This window comes from Neofelis nebulosa, chromosome 16 (genome assembly GCF_028018385.1).
Source record: "Neofelis nebulosa isolate mNeoNeb1 chromosome 16, mNeoNeb1.pri, whole genome shotgun sequence".
NCBI classification, from domain to species: Eukaryota; Metazoa; Chordata; class Mammalia; order Carnivora; family Felidae; genus Neofelis; species Neofelis nebulosa.
In genome coordinates this window covers 11,657,249-11,677,181 of record NC_080797.1, presented here as the reverse complement: position 1 = coordinate 11,677,181, position 19,933 = coordinate 11,657,249, and the positions used below count along the sequence as shown (strand labels likewise).

The following is a 19,933-nucleotide window of genomic DNA, read 5'->3' as shown; positions in this document are numbered from 1 at the left end:
CCCCACCCCATCCCCAGCCCCTGGTGCTTGCCCTCAGGGTCTCAGTCTTCCCCAACCGGGAAATGGGGTTTGTGGTCAGCTTCGTGGGAGTTTTCAGGGCTGAAATGCCTGCCAGGTGCTCAATGAACACTGGAAGCACAGGCTGTTCTTCGCGCTGTTATTAATAAATGTGCCTAAGCCTGAGCAGGCCCAGGCCAGCCCCCCGCAGGTAGTAGGAGCTCAGGGAATGGCAGCAGCTGTCATCACGGTTGTTACCGGGAGGGTGTTTTCCCGGCACCCAGAAATGTCCGTCGGGGAGCTCCCGGCCTGGGGCCTTCTCTGCCCCTGGGTGGGCAGGTTTTGTGACTAGGGAGACTAAGGCCTTTGGGAGTCAGGACAGGGTGGGGACAGAGAGCAGGAGATGGCTGCCTCCTCCGTGCACACGGCGCGCGCTCTCTCTCTCTGTCTCTCTCTCTCTCTCTCTCTCTCACACACACACACACACACACACACACACACACACACACACAGGGCATCACACATCATCCATTAAGAGCTCCTGGAAAACCCACTGAGGGAAGAGCTCTGCTCAGCAAGGCCATGTCACTGCAGCTTGCCTGACCCCTGGGTCGCAGAAGCTCACAGCCCATCTTCAGTGGGGAGCGGGCTACCACTGGCCTCCGAGGACAAGAGGGACAGAGGGAGCTGGATGGAAGGGACAGGTCAGCTCCAGCAGCTGAGAAAGGGGGCTGAAGAAGGCAGCACCCACGAGTGGCCCATTTGCTTAGAGGGCGGGGGGGGGGGGGGGTGGGCAGGACAGACACAGGGGGAGATGGGGAGGGATGAGGGTGCAGGGAGACGACCTGGCAGCAGGCATTGGGGGCCTGTGGCATTGGAGGAACCTGAGCTTGGCCCAACTGCGGGATGCCTGCTGCTCATCTGGGCTGTGGCCCCCTCTGCCCGCAGAGCTTGGGGACCTCTGTTCTGGCTCTGCTCCAGACATATTCCAATACCTGCCTTTTCCCCTGACCTCCTGCTGCCACACTGGCTTCCCTTGCCCCTCTGCGTGCGAATTTTGAGGCCTTGAGCCGCCACCTGCCAGGAGCTGGGCTTGGTCCTCCTGGCAGTGGGGGCCTGGGGGGACCGGAGCAGTGGGGGCGCCCCAGAGGCCGCCCGGGGTGGGTCCCAGGCGCCAGTCCAGCTCGTCAGTCGGCTGCTGGGCTGACCTTGTCACCTTGGGTCCAGAGAGAGGGCAGCCCCTCCCCCACACGCACAGAGCCAGCAGAGCTGACATGACTCACCTCACCGGTGCAAACAACTCCCTCTTCCCACTGGGGGGAAGCAGGAAGCTTCCTGAAGCTGCAGCCCTCCACAGCTGGCTTCCCAGAGGATATGGGGATCGCTCACCTCCATGGGTCAGACCCTGTGCCGCTCCAGGACCCACCCAGAACCTTGGGAGATCCTTCGGGACCGCCACGTTTAGGAGGGAAGGAGGTACGCAGACACGCAGATGCGGACCTTTGCAGTCCCGTGCTCAGGGCCTCCCAGCTCCTTCTCCGCCCACAGAAACCCTGGGCCCCGGCGGCCAGTGCTGTGCCTTCTCCCTAACACGGCTGTCCCTGGAGGATTGGGATCACTGTCCCCCCCGATGCGTCACATCTACCGAATTGGAAGAGTGGCGCGTCCGCTCTCAGCCTGGAGATGGCCAGTGTGGGGAGAGACCTGACACTGGATCAGGGGCTTCCTATGGGTTGAGAGTAAAAGAACTTACACCAGGCCACACGGCTAGGATTTGAACTGGCTTCCGCCAACCACAGCTCCCGGGCGGAGAGGTCCAAGCAGCACAGGCCTGTGGGACAGTGCTATTTTTTGTATTTACTTCTGCCCCCCACCCCTTCGCCCACCCTGTCAGGCCTCCAGGGCAGACCCTGTCTTGATTTTCCCCAGAACAAAGCGGCCTCTACTAGACATGCCAAAGCGGAGGCTTCAATCAGAGCAGGTGAAAGGGAACTCCGTCTGGCCTTTTGTTACTCAAGGAGGGAGTGAAGGAAATGGATTTGCCCTTGAACAGGGAGAGAGGGAGACCAGGGAGGGGGTGGGGGGCATGTGCTCAAGGATGGGGCACACCTGAGATGAGACTTCTCCCCACCCGCTAGAGCATCGAGAGCGTGGTCGTCATTTTAGTATTTCGCATGCACACGCACGCACACACACTCACACGGGCGCGCGCACACACTCAGATGCACTCACACGTGTCAATCCCATCTTCCCCCCCCCACCACCACCTCCCCCCCCCCCCCCCACCGTCTGAGGTTCCCTCCAAACCAGGAAGCAGAGAAAAAAAGGAGAAAGGGAAAGAGAAAAAGAGATTAGTGGGAAGAAAATCCGATTCTGGAGTTACCTTAGTTACCAGCTCTAATGACTCGTGGGGCGGGCTCGGCCACCTTCCTGCGCAGGAGGACCCTCCCTCCCAGGCCCCTCCATCACCCCATTAATAAGACGGGGCCCTTGTTCATGAGTTCTTCAGCAGAAAGGGAAGAATCAAGGACTTTTCAATAAGAGAGAACTCCCTGGGTGGTTTTGAATAGTTGCTTTTTGTGTGGCAGCGGAGGGACTGTCCTCTCCTCGGCGCCCTGCCCTGCCCGCCTCCCTCCGCTGCTCTGTCTGGAGCCGCCTGCTCCTGGGTCTCCAGATGGATGAGCTTGTTTCTCGGGAGCCCAATCTTTTATTGTTCCTGCCTTTCCCTCATGATACCCTCAGCTTACCAGAAGCCAAGGGCAGCCTTTGCATCTCAGGAAAGCTAGAGAATCCCCAAGGTAATTCTAAAAAGGCTGAAACCCAGGGAGTGGGGCTCAGCGGGAGCACCTGGTTCCTGTCCTGTGCCAGGAAACAAAGGCACGCTCCCCACATCCCTTCCCAGGTGATAGGCCTGCTGGCCGAGGCCAAGCTCACGGCCATTGCCTCGGTGCCAGTAGAAGGGGCGTGAATGGAGGAGAGACGGGCCAAGGGGAGATGTTGGTGGAAAAGGAGAGAGACAAGCAAATCCGTTTTATCAGACGCTGCATATCTTAGGAAAGCACATTTCAGCTCTTTTGGCTTTTGGCAAGCTGGTCCTACCCTTTAATTTTCTAATAAAAAGGAATTACGTTTGCTGAAAAGGCAGTAACCAGTTTCATGTCAGTATCTCTTGTAGAGACCATAATTCCCGTCTTGGGTGCCTGCCGGCTCAGGGATAGGGGGTGGGCTCCTGTGACCACCGGTGACGCTGTACAGGGCCCAAGGGGCAGGGACATTGGGGCAGACGGCAGGGAGTGCCCCGTGGCTTTGCCCTGCCCGGCCTGCCCTGGGCTGTCCACCCCCAGCCAGGCCTCAAGCTATGGTTCCAGGCTCACCACCAAGGCCCCAAGACTCATAGCAGACGCTTAATAAATATTTGTGGCGTGAATGAAAGCACGAATTCCTATAGCTGGGGCCTGGGGTAGCCGGCAGGATGCTCAGAGTGTTGGATCTTTGTTGAATGAATGGATGCATGAGCGCGTGCACGAATCCATGCTCTCCAGTCTGAAATAACCTATCTGGCAGGAGGTACCAACCCTGCACCACTCCCAGCCCCCACCCCCAAACCCTGGCCCTGAATTTACTGCAAACTTCGCCAAAAATCATCTAATCTTTTTTTTTTTTTTTTTTTTTTTAAGACAAAACAGAAGTGTGTAAAGTTGGAAGTTTCTATCCCCACAGCTCTGTGCCTGAGTCCCCAGAGTCAAGGGCAGGGGCCTCATCCTTTACCCCTTCCTCCTGTCACTGGGAATTCTGTGCCTTAGGTCCAGTTTGGGGGTTTCCTCCAGGGGACCCTTTCACACACACTGTTCTGGGGCGCCGTGGGGCTCCTTAGTCGTCCCCTGCCCACTCCTCAACCTGGGCCAAAGGAAACACGCAGGAGGTACTTTTGGAAGTGCCTTGTCTCTGCAGGGTGGACACAGGGACGGCTTCCTTTTGCTGTTACAAATACCTTCATTCCAGTCCCAGTTTTAAACAAGCTCATGTAGGCAGAATACTTGCCACAGGCAGCCCCCTGCCCCTGCCCCACGGTTCCGGAGGGGTGAGGAGGCCCCTGAGCCCAGCTGCCCCTGCCCCCCACTCCCCCAGCAGCTCATCACTGCTGACACCTGGGCACTGTCAGACTGATTTATGCCACTGGAAATGCCAGGGCATGCAGGACAGCAGATCTCACACACAGCATTCTTTCTGGGGCTGACCGCAGCGTGAAGGCATGGAGGCAGCCCCCTGCCCCTGCCCCACATCCAGCTCCCAGGCACCAGGCCCCTGTGCTTCCGCCCACAGACATGGGAGCAGCCTGGGGCTCATCTGCTTGGTCACTTGGGAAGAGACACTCAGAAATGCCCAGCATAGCATCCTTGGGCCTGCCTGAATTACAGTCCCTGGGGGCGGTCAGGAATTGGAACTATAATAAACCCCTCAGGTACTGCTGTATGCCAGCCGGGACTGGGAACCAATATAAGTGTGCAGCAATATCAAGGACATCTTTTAGGCTGGCCAGGGCCTGGTTCTTTTGGCAGTGGGAGAGCTGATGGGCCCAGGGTAGGGAGGGGAAGGGAGACCGAATTGAGTACTGGTGAGGGCACCAGCAGGAGGTGTTGCTTCCTAAGATTCTGGTTTGGGCAGTGAGATAGGTCACCTTTGTGTCTCCTGCACTGTCCTTTGCACGTGGTGAATGCTTAACAGACTTTGCTTACAGACACAAGTGACTTTGTGAATCGTGGCACTTGTGTATATGCTGATTTCGGGGCCCCTGTGGGACTGCCAGGATCGGCCCCACTTTCTCACTGACAGCCGACTTGTCTGGGGGAGACCCAGCTGCAGCCTGGGGTATCGTGGGTTTCAGGTTCCCCATGGTTCAAATACCAGCTCATCTGCCCTGGATGACCTTCCCTGCCCTGAGCCTCTGTTGGCTGGTCCGTAAAGTGGGCCACATCATCTTGGCACACCCAGGGTGGCCATGAGTGTTAGCAACCAAGGAGGCAAGCCCCTGCACAGAACAGGGTCCGTACCAGGAGGTTTCCCCTAAGTCTCCTTGCTGTGGTTTTCCTTCAAAATCACTTTTTAATTACAAAAGGAGAGAGATGATGGTTGTAAATAGAGAAGAAACGTTGGAGGTACATAACATAATAGGTCAGAGCTTCTCTGCACAGAGGCTTCCTTGGAAGTCATTACTTTCCTAGTCTAATGTGGACTTTTGGATTCGAGGGAGGGGGAGCGCGCATTTGTGTGCGCGCGCACACACACGCACACGCTTAATTCTTCATTGAGCACCTACTGTGTGTGGAACTCTGAGCGTTTAGAGACGACTCAGACCCGGGCTCTGCCTTTAGGGGGCGCTTTGGGTCCTGCCGGGGAGGCTGACAGGAAACTGATCAATTACCCTGTGACGGGGAGCCTGCTGTAAGATGAGGCAAGAGGGGGTGCACAAAGGAAGGGGTTAACCGTCGGTGGCAGGGTCGGGAGGGGGAGTCGGGAAGGGCTTGACAGGACCCGTGAGGTTTAAACTGGGCCTGCACAAACGCTGGTAAGTGTTTAGGTGGAGAGGAGAGGGGAGCAGGAAAGGCATTCGGGTCGGGGAGAGGGAGGTGGTTTGGGACGCGCGGGCTTTGGGATCCCGGCAGGACCGCCAGGGTCAGCCCCTCCGTGCGAAGCCACCCGTGAGAGCCTGGCCGCGGCGCGCAGCGTGTGTGTGCTGGAGGGCGGGTGGCGCGGGGCCCCGAACCCCTGGGCCGGAGTTTCTGCTGTGCTCTGTAAGTAATAGCCACTGAAGGCTTTTAAGCCGGGAAGTGACCTGGCCCGGTGTGTGTGTTTGAAAACGGTCTCCCTCGAGCAGGGCTTGCAGGAGGGTGAGAGGGTCAGGGAGCCCCCCGGGAGGCTTGTGCCGTGGTCCGGGGCGCTGCGGAGCAGCGCTGGTGGCCGGGACGTGGCCAGAGGGGGGGCGGGAGGGGGGGGACGGGCTCGGCGGTGGGGGTGGGAGCGGCTGTGCCGGCGGCGATTGGACGCGGGCGGAGGGGGCGGGGTCTGGGGCGAGGACCGGGAATGGACGGTGTGCGGCTCCTGACGTGGGCGGGCGCGACGTGGGGTGGCTGGGCCTGCGTGGCCTTCCTCTCCGGCCGGGGTCCGCTCTCAGCTCCGGGCACGCCTGCCCATCAGGCCTCCATTCCCCCTTTCCGGGCAGAATGTCCTCCACCAGCACCTGGCCGACCCGCGTTGCAAACAGCAGCGGGCGGAGGCCTTTGTGCTTTCCAAGTCCTCCTCCAGGGACGCGGGTGATGACCGAGCCGGCAGATGCCCCGCTGGTGTGCCACCGCCGCCACCCACCACCCTCTGACGCTCAGCTGCTCCCCAGAAAGAAAGACCTTGTCACAAAGGGAGGGAGGGAGAGGACGCGCTTCCGCGACGCAGCCCATCTGGGAGCCAACGTTATTTTCCTGATTCAAGGAAACATCTGTTCATGCGTCTCCTTTCAGAGAGAGGCGGGCAGCCGACCCAGGACGAGGGAAGCCGCGAGGCTGTCCCTGGCTCTGGGCAGGAGGGTGGAGATCGTGGGCTGAGCCCAGGACCCCTGTCCTAAGGGGTTTCAGACAACCCACCACCGTTCTCTGCCGGATTTCCACCCACCTGCTGCCACCTGGCCTGCCTCTGGCCCTCTGTGGACTTCTGGTCAAGAGCTCCCACCACCCCCTGGGTGCCCGTGGCTGTCACTGCCTCCTCTCAAGTACAGGGGCTCCTGGGGCAAAAACTGTAGCCTCCCCCAGAGTGCCATATGTGTTTATCGAGGGACCCCTTCATTATTTCTCACACACAAGCCATGTTTTTGAAAGATACGGCTGCCAAACAAACTGCATTTATTACATAATGATTAATTCATTGCCCCCATTTCTTATTAATCAAAGACATCCATAACTGCCTATCCAAGCTTTGGGTGGGGGAGATAGCCAGCAGGGCCTCGAGCTGACAGCCTTCTGGCCCAGAGCAGGGGTACTGCTAGATTTGTGTCACTGTGGCCTCGTTTGGGTAAACGCACAGTACCCCTGAGGTTTCTAGAAGAAATACAGACAGCTCGTGGACCCCCCCCCCATACATCGCCTCGCCAAACCCCTGGGGCCACCTGGGATGTTTTATCACCCCCCTCTCCAGCCAGCTCTGAGTTCAGGCTGACTGCTTGGCACTTGGCCACTGGCTGACCGGCGGCTTGGCAGAGAATGAGGGAGATGGAGTAGGCTTGTCCCCATCCCCGGACGCTGCCATTAGTGGCAGCCCGGGAAGGAGCTGGGGGCCTGGGCTGAGGTCAGGACCGTTCTGGGCAGAGCCAGAGGGCAGCTGACAGAGCACTGTCCTGGCAAGCTGGTCCCAGGCACAGAGGCTGAGAATCTTGGGGTTCCAGGGCATTTGAGATGTTTATCCTCTCCCCTCCCAGGGGCAAGGCAAGCTTGTGTTTTTAGCTCTTGGGATACATGAGGTTGGGCCAATGCCATCCATCCCTTCTTCACTTACCCATCCAACACTGAACGCGTGGCCTGGCACCCACCAGGGATGTCCCTGCCCTCAAGGTGTTCACAGTCTAGTGGGGACAGGGGCAGATGCCCAAATAAGTCATTGCTGTCCTGTGTGCTGTCCAGCCACAGGTTGCCCAGGAAGGTAGGGACCAACAAGAAGGCACCCAACCCAAACGGGGACATGTGGTCCAGGAAGCCTTCCAGGAAGAGGTGCTGTTGCTAAGTGCTGTTAGTTAATTTCGTTTTGTTTTGTTTTGGTCTACTTTTTAAATAACTTCTTTGTGCCACGTGCTATTAGGTGCTTTTCACATACGTTGTCGTGTTTAATTTGCACCAACAACCCTGTGAGGTAGGAAATAGCTTCCGCATGTTCTCGATGAGTAAGCTAAGTATCAGAGGGGAGGTTGCTTGGCCAGCTCACTCAGCCAGGATTAGAACTCCAAGTGGTTCTCAAAAGATGACAGAAAAGATGTAAGGGGATGGGCAGTGAGTCTGGCATGCCTGGCAGAAGAAACCGCAAATGCAAAAGTATGGCTGTGGAAGCAGCTGGGGCATGAAGGTCTGTAATGCTAGAGCAAGCAGAGGTGGGCTTGGGTCATGGAGCGCTGGCAGCAGAAGAGCTAGGGAGCCACAGCAGGTATGTGAGTTGGGGGTGATGTCCCACTGCACGGGGCTCCATTGGTCTCACTCAGGGCTCCAGCTCCTAGGCAGACCTCCCTTGCCAGCACTCCCCACTGCCTGCCTGTGTCTCTTCAGGTACCTGGCTACAGGCACCCCTCCCAGATCTGGTACATCTCTTCCTGCTTCTGACCTCAGGAGACAGGAGTCGGGCTGGCATCGAGCATCAGGGAAATGCCCAACACATCAGTCCCCGAGGGCCTCCTGGACCTCTCCACGAATCCTGCAGTGCCCATCTCAACTGTCCCTGTCCACAAAGAGGCTGAATGGCGGCCAGCATCTGCCCGTCAGCAGAGAGTTCCCGCTCTTAGCGCCAGCTCGCTGAGCTGCCTCCAGGGACAGTCCTGCCCGCCTCCCCAGAGAGCCAGCACTTCCGCTGCTGCCTAATGGCTCTCCCAGCTGGAGACAATCCTTGATATTTAGCCCGCGTGGCAGGAGCCTTAATAGCAGCAACTCTCCCTCCCTGCTCCTGCCTCCTGTGCCCCAGAGACAGCCCTGTTCACCTTCTGAGCTGACCACGCTACCCCCATCAGGCAGAGGCCTTTCTGCCCACTCTTGGTAATAATCTGGAATGAACAGGCACCCAGCGGCACCGTGCATGTGGTGTTTTTTCTTCTGAGATCCAGAGATGCCCTGTGAGAGAGTGTTATTAGTGTGGCCTCCTTTTTTTTTTTTTTTTTTTTAGACAGAGAGTGAGTAGGAAAGGGGAAGAGAGGGAGAGAGAGGGGAGGAGAGGGAGAGAGAGAGAGAGAGAGAGAGAGAGAGAGAGAGAGGATCCTAAGCAGGCTCCACACTGAGTGGGGAGCCCTATGCATGGCTAGATCCCACGACCCTGGGATCATGACCTGAGTGAAATCAAAAGTTGGATACTCAACCAACTGAGCCACCTGGCACCCCAGCCTCCATTTCAAAGATGAGAAAACTGAGCCTCAGAAAGGAGCCGTGATGAAGACTGATCATTTTGGCCTCACCTCTCTCCTCTTGGTGCCAGGAAGTGGACTGCATTCCCTCACACCCATAGGACCTTTACGGCCGCTGGTCTCTCTACCCAGAACTCTATTCTCCCTTCTCTCCCCCTCCCTGTCCCAGTATGTCTGCCCTTTGTATTTACTAATGATGGCCTTCCTCTATACACTAGGTAAGCTCCACAAGGGCAGGACTCCTCTCCCCCCCCCCCCCCCCGTATCCCTAGCACCCAATATGGGGCATGCAGGCCCTCAGAAATATTTACTGAATGAGTAAATGAGTAAGTGAACAAACCCTAACGTTTCTAGAAGTTTATCCTCCGTGTGTGAGGGCAGCAAGAGTTCCTGGTTGGTGGACGGTTTCCCCCATGGGGTGATGATATATTTTAGCCTTCCGACCTCAGGGTGGTCCTCATACCTGGAATGGGTGCATAGATCCTACTCAAATTCCATTGGCTAGAACTCAAGTCGTGTGACCATGTCCATTTGCAAGGGAGGCTGGGAAATGTAGTCCAGCTGTGGCTCTGAGGCCAGAAACCGGTTTTGTTGACTCCAAAGCTTCCTGTTCAGGTCTCTCTAACCACCACAGCCAACCTTTACTGGGTCCTTACCATGGTTCTAAGCTTTTCTCACGTTGGCCCATTTTGTTTTCATAACAGCCTGCAAGGCGGGTTTTTTATTTTTTATTTTTTATTTTTATATTTATTGTCCCCATCCACAAATGAGGAAGGAGGCCAAGGCTCAAATGACCTGTTAAGGGGCAGAGCTGACTCAGGGACCCTGCCCTGCTTCCTTAAAGTACCTGCCTCCACACAGGTATTTAAGTAAACAGGCCAGTGTCCAGAAGAAATGAACTATATGCAGGCTGAGCAGCAGTTGCTGGCTTCCCTTTTTCCTGGTCTGTGAAGGTTCTGCCCTTGCCTGAGATGGGGGCTACATCTCCCTGAGGGCTCAGCACTCTTCCATCGTTTCAGCTGCCCGTTTTTGGAGGGCTTCTTCTGTTCCTTGCCACCTCCCCAGCTCCAGGCCTGCGCTGGCACCACCTGTGACTGGTGGGGTAAGACAGGACCCCACCCTCCCACACAGGAGGGGAAGGCACACACGTGGCTACCAACTATTGGCCATCCACTTTGGGTTTTCTCTTCCAGCCCCTTATGACCGGCAGGTGCTCTCGTGCGGGCCTTTCTGCCACTTAGCAGCAGCCCCCCTGCCTCTCACCCCATGCAGAGAAACGACAAAAGTCCCTGGTAGGAAAGCTGCAGGGGAATGTGCTGTGATTGGGTCTCTATGGAGGACAGCTCTGGGGAGTGGCATCTTACCAAGTCAGGTAGCCCAGGCTTCCTGGAGGAGGTGACATTTGATTGTCCCTTGAAGGCTAAGGCAGTAGTTTGTTAGATTGAGAGATGGGAAGGGCATTCCAGGCAGAGGTGACAGTTTGCACACAGCCTAAAGGAGTCTGGCTTCTTGGCTCCTATCTCTGCCTTCACCCCCAGAATCAGGTTTGTTGCCCAGACCAGTGACCCAGGTCCTTCTGACCTATGCTGATAAGGGAATGTCTCCTAGTCCATGGAGGAGGAGAGGGGGCATGGGAAGAGAAGAGGAAGGAGGAGGAAAGGACACCCTAAAAGGAAGAAGGTGAGGAGGGAAAAGGAGATGTTGACCGGGCTGAGCACCTGCTGAGGCCTTGAGGGGCCTGGATCTTTTTGCTGTAACCTCAGGCCTCATCTCCTCTTCTCCCTTTGTTCACTCAGCTATGGATGCAGTGGCCTCCTTGTTCTCCATCAGGCACACTGATGCCTCAGGGCCTTTGCACTGGCTGTTTGTTCTGGCTCTGGCTCTGATTCCAGTGCTCTCGCCACAGATGGCCATGCAGCTGATTCCCCCTCCCCTTTAGCCTTCCCTCAAAGGTCACCTCTTGAGGAGACTTACCACATCAACCCTATTTAAAACTACAAACCATCCCCCTCACATTCCCACTCTCCTTACTCCAAACCTGTTTTCTCCAAAGCACTTAGTCACCTTCTAATGTCCTGTATGCTTTACTTATTTGTGTTTTTGCTTATTGGCTGTCTCCCTTCCCCCCACCCCCAACTTCCCCACGCCCCAAAGTATAATCCCACCCCAGGGCCGGATTTCTTTTAAGTAAAGTCTACCCCCAAGTGGGGCGTTGCACTCACCACCCCAAGATCAAGAGTCGCGTGCCCTCACCGACTGAGCCCAGCCAGGTGCCCCCGAATTTTTGGTATTTAATCTGTCTGCATCTCTAGCCCCTGAACACAGTTGGCACTCAAGAAGTGGTGAAATCAACGAGGGAATTCAGCCCTGTGACCCCATTTCACAGACGAAGGAGTAGAGGCCCAGGGTCTCGCGGCCACGTGGTGGGGGGCGGCCCAGCATCCCATGGGAGAGATATTTACCAGTCTCTAGCATCCTGCTGTCATAGCCGAGGGCTGGTCCCCCCACAGGGCTCGGGGCGGTGCGAGGGCGCAGGTAGTCATGGTTACAGCGCCAGAGACGCCTTGTATTTCCTGCCTTTTGTGTTCGCACAGGCCCCAGCCCCCAGCCCAGGCCGCCGTCCCTGATTAGCCGGCACGCCGCGGAGGGGCGGGGCGGCCCCCATGAGCCCCGCCCGGCCCCGGAAACGGGCGGGGCTAAAACGTGTGGGCGGGGCACCGGGGTGAGGCGTGTCAGTCCTCAGGCGCGCGCGGCCCGTGATTAACAAGCCGATGTGGGCGCGCGCGGCTGGAAAAGGGCGGGGCTTCCGGAACAGCAGCCCTGGGAGCTTGGTTTGGGGGGTGAGTGCGCCATGTTGGCGGCCCCCAACAAAGGGCGCCTCGTGCCAGCGGCTCTGTCTCTTGCAGTTTTTTCTGGTCCCCCGGGGTCTGAGAGTGAGAGGCCCGACTGTGCCGGCGCTTGGTGGTCCACCCCTGCTGACCTGTCCCTAGTGGCCGACCCATCCCGGGGGCTGACCACCATACTTACACGCCCCTTCCCACCGAAGGGCCTTTGCACACCATTCTCTGTTCCTGGACATTCTACTTCCCTTTCCCTGGCCAGTTTCTCACTCTTCCTCAGGAAGCTTTCCACATGGGCTGCTTGCCTGGTTCTGCTTAACAGCTTGTCTCCCTTGCAGTTGTGCCTTTATCTGTGCGTCCTCCTCCCACACCAGACTTGAGTGCCATCAGGGCGGGGGTCCTGCCTATGGCCTGGCACACAGTAGGTGCTCAATTTGTATTGTTGAATGAACCCATTCATCAGGCTGCCCCCAAGGCCTCCTTGGCAGGCCCAGTGCTGGATGCCGGGACTTGGGAGAAAGGGAGACAGATGCTCCTTCACTCCCAGACACAGAAGAGCTTGTGTCCAAGGCCGGGCCATGGGGTGAGTGTCTGGCCTGAACCCCAGGCCAGAGGAGCCTGGTTTGGTGTGTGCCCTTGGTGAATAGCCCACTGTGTTGGCCAGATGGGCAGCCCTGGGGCTGGCCCTAGGAGGCAGGCGTGAAACAGAAGTGAGCTGGTGAGGGCTGCTGAGCACACACTGGGGCCAGAGACTCCTGGGAGGCCCAGCCGTCTGACTTCTTTGTGGAGCACTCACAGTGCCCTTCCCTGGCTTGATGGGGTGTGCATGACCAAATCTCCAGAGGCCTTACCCCCACAGCACTCTGATGATGAAAAGGGAACTAAAGTCATGAAATCAGTTAAATAGTTATATGCATAGATATGCTTTTGGGGGTTTCGATGGACTTTGGGGTGTATACGTTGCTCCGCACTGATACCAAAAGAAAAACTACAACCCGCAGCAGAGCCAGTAACAATGTAGTATTACATCAGACCTTCAGGAGTTTTGGAATTTGTATCAGGGCAATTCCTGGGCCCAGGGCACCCCAAATCACAGATCTTCAGGGGTGGGACCCAGAAATTATCCCTTTTTCAAGCCTGTGTGGTTTTGATGGTCAGAATCTTAAATCCAATATTTGAGAAACAGAATGGCAAATGTTTGTGCTCCCGAACACGTTCAGATCCCTTCCCGGGCTCTAGCAAGACCCCCCTCTACCATTCTTTAGCCCAGACTTAGGCCCAGACTTGAGGGACTCTGAACCCTTTGGGAATTGGGAAAAAAAGCTCTGCGTCCTCTTCAGAAAAATGTGCTGTGCACCCACATACACACTTTGCAGGTGATTTCAGGAAGTTCTCACACCTGGCTTGAGTGGTCTGAAAAGCAGGAGAGACCTGTTTGGTAAAAGGCCTCCATGCTGACACTCACCTGAACCAGGGCCAGAGGGCACAGTTGTATGGGTTGTATATGGCACAAGGGCTCCTGGCAGAAATCCAGCCTGCCCTCCACTAGCTGAGCTGTGCAGCCTGGCACGTGGGGTGTCTTTTCCTATTTTGTACAAAGGCATCATATAGCATGCCCTAGCCCTCCTGCCTCCCATGACAACTCAGGTTATGGCACTAAAGAAGTTGGAGAAATGGTGCCCCCTATTGCTGACTAGATGACCTTCCGGAAACCCCATTATTAAAAGCCATAACGAATGACCCAGCAGCCGTCACCCACCAATGCTTACTTAGTTCCTGGTGCTTCTAGAATCCTGGGCTTTCACTGGGCAGTAGTTGGGGGCTGTCCACAGGCTTCACTCGGGATAGGAAGCTGGTCACGACAGCTGGGCCTGTCTCTCAGCAGAGAGTGGGGAGAAGAATAGTGGGTAGAGAGCACCTACTATGTAAATGTTTATCCAGTCGGCATGAGTGATTTCATCGCGTCCATTCTATACATCAGGAAAACTGAGGCCCTGAGATAGCTGGAGGTTTGGAGTGGAGATCTACCTGTTTGGGGAGACTTGATGAACAAAACCTCTGGAGTAGGACAGAAAGGAGGCCAAGGAGGGGAGAGGAAGTCGCTAAAGCCATACCTGACTACACCTCACAGCATGCAGCCGGCCTCCTGGAAGCCTCCCCTGACCTTTGGACTGGTTAGAGGCCTCCTCTGGGCTCACACAGCCTGGACTTTGTTGTCATGGTGCTGCCCCCCTCGTTTGGCAGGCCCATTTCTGCACTGTCTCCCCCAACAACCTGGCAGCACCCCAGCACTAAACTGACAGCCCTAGACACAGGGCCTGGCGCATAGTGTGAAATGCAACTTTGTTGAGTGAGTGAGTGAGTGAGTGAGTAAGTGGCTGATTAAGGGGCCTCTAGGCTCCCGGCACCTTTGTTTCTAGACCCCCGTGGCAGAAGACCTGGCCATTGGGGTTGGTCAGAACAGCAAGACTGGGAGGCCTGGGGTGGGAGGAGCTGGGGCAGGAAGGAGAGGCACAGGCCTGGGGTTAGAGAGGCCAAGGGGAGCATTGGGCACTGGAGCCGTCTCCCAAGGGTGAGTTGGCATTTCCTGTTTGCCAAGGCCCTGGCGGCCACCCTCAGTGACCTCCCGTCCCAGCTCAGCCTGCCGAAGGGCAGCGGAGCCCAGACGGTGAGGCTCTGGGAGGCTGGAGGCTGCCAGACATTGAAGCAGAGCTCTCCACACCGGGGTCTGTCTCCACTGGGGTGTCTCTCTACTGGACACCCACAGACCCTCCCCACCTGCAGGCTGCGCACAGCCTCCTGGGGGATCCCTGCCCTCTGGGGACTAAGGGCCCTGAAGATACCAGGGGTCCGTGACCGTTTAAAGCCCCCTCCCCAGGAAGTACTCCCACTCACCATCAGTCAGCGTCCCCACCAACAGGGGTGCTTTCCTGAGCCAGAAAAGGGGGCACCCCTCACCCCCTGTCTCTTCCCTGCTTATCCCTCCAAGCCTGGGCCCCCCTCACCCTCAGATATGACTGGGTCACTTCGTGGCTCCTAACCGGGCACCTGGGACACCGCAGACCTGCTCCACACTCTCCCACGAAGACAATAATCGGTGTGTCCCTTGGGGTGCCCTCCAGCTGGGGACCAGGTCCAATTCCTTCAGTGTCCCCAGCATGTGCCCCACAGGGCCTGGCTCCGAGGAGGGCCTTGGAATATTCGGTGAGTGGGTGATACCCATAATTCCTGCAGGGGCTGGCTTCCTGGAGGAATGTGACATGGGGGTGGGGCGGGGTCTCGCCCAGGCAGGCAGGCAGGCAGGAGGCCTTACCTCCCAGGAGAAGCCTCTGCCTTGAGGCACAGTGCCTACGGCGGCCCTGTCAGCACCGGGGAGCAGGGGGCTGGTACAGCCTTCCATGGCCCCAATCCTTGCATGAGTCCCAGCCACTCTGGGAGGGTCAGGAGGGCCAGAGCAGCTTCCATTTGGGGCGTGGGTGATTATTTAAGAGACTGTAGGTGGGTCTGTGTGCCCTGGCTCCCCTTCGGATGGGAGCTCCAGGGTCCCCACTTGAGAGCATTCTGGAACCTGGGACACTTAAATGCCTCGCACAGGGACAGGTATAGGGGGTGCCTGGGGACGCGTGAGTGCAGCACGAGTGAATGAGTGAATGGATGAAGAAGGGATGAGGGAAAGCGGGATGGGGCAAGCCCGTGATTATACCCATGCCCTTGCACCCCCCTGCTGACCCCTGTGCCCCCAGGCCAGCCCTGATTTATGTGAGGGCTCAGGAAGGGCTTGTTTGTACACACAGGCGGGGTTCGTTCGTTCATGCGTTCATGCATTAATTCATTCCTTCTTTCCTTTATCCATTCAGCTTAACCCCTGTCATATACCTGCTATGTGCCAGGCTGTCCCAGGTGCTAAGGGCACAGTGGTGGTCAAGACAGACAAAAACCCTTGTTTGTGAAGCTGATGTGTGAATGGGAGGCACTGAAAAAAGGAGATGAGCCAGTCAGTGATGGAGCAGGGAGGTGGGATGGGGGGCCAGGGGAGGGGGTTTCTGTAGAGGTGGTCCGAGTAGGCCTCTCTCTATGGGGAGTTGGGCTCACCCGCAAGAATGGGGTTCTGGTCATAGTTATTGTCAGTTATTAACAGCATTGCCACAGCCCTTCAGAGTTTGTGGGCCCTCACGTGCTGCCCCAAGAGGGTGTCTGTGGGGGAAGGGGTGTCACTCTCCTCCTTCTGGCCCCATGGTTGCTCGTGGGTCCACACTAGGCCCGTGCTGAACGCTGGGGACCGGCTCCCTGCACGGGGAAACAGAGGCCGGAGAGGGGCAGGGTCCTCCCATCTGCTTGATAAGTGAAGGCTCCTGGACACGTTCAGGGTCTGAGGAATGATGCAGAACACTGAGCCCAGACATACCCACATTTGTAAGTGGGAGATGCTGTGATTTTGGGGCACAGAGCTGTGGAGGTGAGGGGATGTCATCTGGGTGTTGGGATATCCTGGCCCAGTTTCTCTTGCCCAGAGACCCGGGTCTCGGGGATTCAGGGAGGAGGGAGCCCATCTGGGCTGCCGCGTCAGGAAAGATTTCCTAGGCTGGAGTGAGAGGCCAAGCAGGGTTAGACGAAGGAGGCAGGAAAGAATTCCAGATGAAAAGACTAGCATGGGCAGAGGCTTGGTGGGGAAAGTCCAAAGGGAAGGCACCCTCTAAAACAACCAGCTCAATTTCGGGGGTTGCCTCAGCAGGGGAGCGGCCCCACGGCAGGGTGGGGTGGCCTGAGCCCACGTTCAGGTGTGTGTCCATCCGGGCATGCGTGTGGGGGACTGAATGGCAGACCCAGTGGCCACATTGCCTCCAGGACAGCCCCCTATGCCCTTACCCCCACTCCCCCCCCCCCAGCCCCTCGGGCTCTGAGCAACCCAGCAAACGGCTCTGCTTCCTGCCCAGCCTCACCGCCTGCTCTCCGAGGGAGGCTATTTTTCCCCCGACTCAACAACAGCCGCCACTTGCAGCTAAGCAGAAGGGAAGTTGGGACTTGCATTTTGCCTTCCTAGCGCCTCTAATCAGCCCCACACAGCCCCCGCCACAGGCTCCCATCAGTGCTGCTTCCGGAGACTACTTGAGATACACCTGCTCGCGCTAAAAGGAGAAGCTGCAATCCATCAAAACAACCCCAGGCGCGGGGCGGGAGGGGCCGGGACTTAGTTTCTCCTCCCAGGGACCGGGGCAGCACGGGGCATCTGGATCCCACGGCTCCTTGGCTTCACCCCTCGGGCCTCGGTTTCCCGGCCTGTCAAAGGGGGCAGGGGGATGGGCTCCCGGCTCCTGCCTCTGGGCCTCCTCCCTCGCCCCCACCCTCATCTCTCCCTTTGCAGAGACATTATAAATCAAACGGCTTAGAACGTAAGGCATCAAAAATTCTGAAACCTTCATCTATTATTAACGCTGACAGTAAATTCCCCCTCCGAGCGTTTTACATAGCAACTGTTACCAAGACTCGCTGGTGGAGCTGCCGCATCCCACAGCTCCGGGCGGGATGGCAGCCTCACCCGAGCCTTTACCCGACCGGCCGCCACCTGGGCACCTGCCCGCCTCCCCGGGGGTGGGTGGGAGGGCCCTCGGCAGGGGCAACGGTTGGCTTCCTGCTGCAAGGGGGCCCGGCGAACCTCAGCTCCTGCCTGGGGAGAGAGAAGGGGCCCCCCAAAGCTCTTCGAAGGCAGCGGGAGCCTTCCCTCCTCGCTGCCCTGGTGAGATAGAGGACGGGAAAAGGCTTCGTAAACTGTAAAGGGCTGTGCAGATGTTGTTTACCAACTCACCCACCTGTCAGCTAGACGCTCCCGCGTGCCTGTTTGTCTGCAGGCGGTCTCTGGGCACCAGGGATTTAAAACAAAGACAAAACGGCCCAGTCCCCGTCGCGTCCGGTTTGGTAGGAGACAGACTTGTCAACCCCTAATTGCATTGAGTGTGATAATCAATGTGTGTTTGAAGAGCAGGAACGGGAGGGGTGAGTCACCAGATCTGGGGGAGGGTAAGGGATCAGGAAGGGTTCTTCGTAGGAGCCTGCACCTGGGCAGGGTTTTGAGGGATGAATAGGGGTGGGTCTGCCTGTTCTGGATAGAGGGACTAGCATGTGCAAAGGCCCAGGGGCGTGAGGCAGACCCACTAGCAGGTGCGTTATAGGCTGGCCTGTTTGGGTGGAGGAGAGGACCTAGGGGAGGGAGCAGGTTTCAGAGGGTGCAAGACCTTAGATAACAAAGCTCAGAGGGGCGTGGTTATTTCAGGACGCTGGGGAGCTATGAAAGATTTTAGACTGGGGAGGAACAAAGTCGGATTTGGGCTTGCAGGAGAACCATAGATGTCGTCTGTCCGGTTCCAGTGTGGGGATGCTGCGGTGGGTGATTAGCTAACATCTGCAGGGGCTGCTGTTAGCGGCCTCCTTGTCCTGGAGAGGTGAGACCCCTTGCCAGGTGTGAAGCAGAGGCCACTCTGTGCAAGCTGTTATTTTGCACTTACTGTATGCCCAGCCCCGTGTTGGGCCTGTGGTCTCTGCCTTGGGGAACTTGTCATCACAGTGAGGGGCCAGATGACTACAGACCCCCTGAGGGAACCGAAGCATACGCAGGCCGCAGGCCGTGTGAGGCCTCTGCTGTTGGGGCTGGCAAGGGCCCAGGTGAAGGTCTGGGTGACTGCCTAGAGAAACACTGGCTCCCAGGCCGGGAGCCTGCGAACCCCTTCCCATGAGGAGTTCTGTCACTTGCTCTGTGCTGCTCCAGAAAGCAGGACACAAACCGGGACACAGACTTCGGCCCAGCCAAGTGGAGGCGTTGATTGGCAGAGTTCCCCCCTAGTGACGAATAATATACGTTCGTTGTGGAAAATTCAGCAAATAGACAAGAGTCTCATGAAAATAAGGCTCCCCTGGGATCTTTCCACCTACCAATGGCCGGGTCACATTTTGGGCCCAGTTGCTCCCGAACCAGGGACGGTTATACATTTTTTTAAGACAGCAGTGGCATCATATTCTTTCTGCGTCCCTTTGGTGACCTGCTTTTCTCACTTAACGCATTGGGAATAGTTCCCCACGTCCTCACAGATCCAGGGGTGAAGCTTGCCAAGGGCTGAGCCGCCCGGAGGGGACCCCGCTGACCTAGAATGTCCAGTGCTTGTTTCGGGGCAGAGGCCATGGCTGTCCTACTGTTACACACGGCACCCAGCACAGAGGCTAGCACCCAGTGGGTGCTGAGTGAAGAATTATAGGAAGAAGTAAGCGCTCCAGCCCCAGAGGTGAGTGAGCAGAAGTGGGGTGGAGCCCACAGGCATCTGCGAGTTAGACCTGGGGTTAAGTGGAGTTTGGGGTGAGGTCTGTGCTTACCGAGGATTCCCACTGATTAGGGTTAGGGGGGTAGGCTGTTCAGAGAGGGCTTCCTGGAGGAAGCGGGCCGTGGAACATTACAGAAGGGAAGTAAACACGCAGCGGTCCATTCAGTCATCTAACAGTTGCTAAGGGCTCCCTCCCGGTCAGAACCCTACCCTGTGTGGGCAGGTCTGGGGACCTTGACAGGGTTCTGCCCCCACAGTGCCGCCAGGCTTGAGGGAGAGACAGACAAGTGCCCAGGACGTGTGGGTGTCCAGTACCCCTTGGCCTTTTGGGAGCTTCTGGACGCCGGGGGTTGTTGGCAGCTCAGTTGGTTCCCCGGTCCCAGGTTTCCCTGCCTTGGAGAAGGGCCCCCGCAGCCCAGTGCCCACTCCCAGAAGCCAGAATTGGAGATGCAGCTGTGTGGCCGGGGGGGGGGGGGGGGGGGGGGGGGCAGGCAGATCCCTTAACCTCTCTGAGCCTCGGTTTCATCAGCCGTCAGATGGTGGCGCTGCCCACCCTGCAAGGCCCCAGCTGCCCAGGGCCACGCTGAAAAAGGCTCCAGGGAGAAGCCCTCACCTCCCAGAAGTGGGGGATGGCTGAACGGAAAGAGCAG

At 57.5% G+C, this 19,933-nt stretch overlaps 1 protein-coding gene across 1 annotated transcript in view; it reads left to right on the top strand.

The window, feature by feature from the left end:
* The window catches only part of RAI1 (retinoic acid induced 1), an 81,201-nt gene that overhangs the window by 15,050 nt on the left and 46,218 nt on the right, over positions 1 to 19,933 (top strand). The gene's annotated exons all lie outside the window — the stretch shown is intronic.